Raw genomic sequence first — 337 nt, forward strand, 5'->3', positions numbered from 1 at the left:
GTGCTCACTTCAGCAGCACATATACTAAAATTGGAAGACTACAGAGAAGATTAGCATGGCCCCTGCATAAGGATGACACACAAATTCATGAAGTATTTTATATTTTTAGTACCAATGACATATTTCACAGATATAGAACATACATTTCAAAAATTTATATGGAACCATAAATGACCCCCAATAGCTGCAGCAATTTTGAGAAAGAAGAATAAAATGGGAGGGAATCATAATACCTGATATCAAACTGTATGACAAGGCCACTGTAATCAAAACAGCCTCTTTCTGGCATAAGAACAGACACATAGACCAATGGAACAGAGTAGGGAGCTCAGAAATA

The 337-nt window shown here is 36.2% G+C and overlaps 1 non-coding gene across 1 annotated transcript; it reads left to right on the forward strand.

Annotated features, from left to right (window-relative positions):
- On the forward strand, window positions 1-107 carry LOC123814608. Its single transcript, XR_006784944.1, has one exon. It is a non-coding gene; the product is annotated as a U6 spliceosomal RNA (small nuclear RNA).
- Window positions 108-337: the final 230 nt, after the last annotated feature.

The sequence above is a fragment of the Phyllostomus hastatus genome, unplaced genomic scaffold (genome assembly GCF_019186645.2).
Source record: "Phyllostomus hastatus isolate PE091 unplaced genomic scaffold, TTU_PhHast_1.1 phas_contig_16, whole genome shotgun sequence".
Classification (NCBI taxonomy): Eukaryota; Metazoa; Chordata; class Mammalia; order Chiroptera; family Phyllostomidae; genus Phyllostomus; species Phyllostomus hastatus.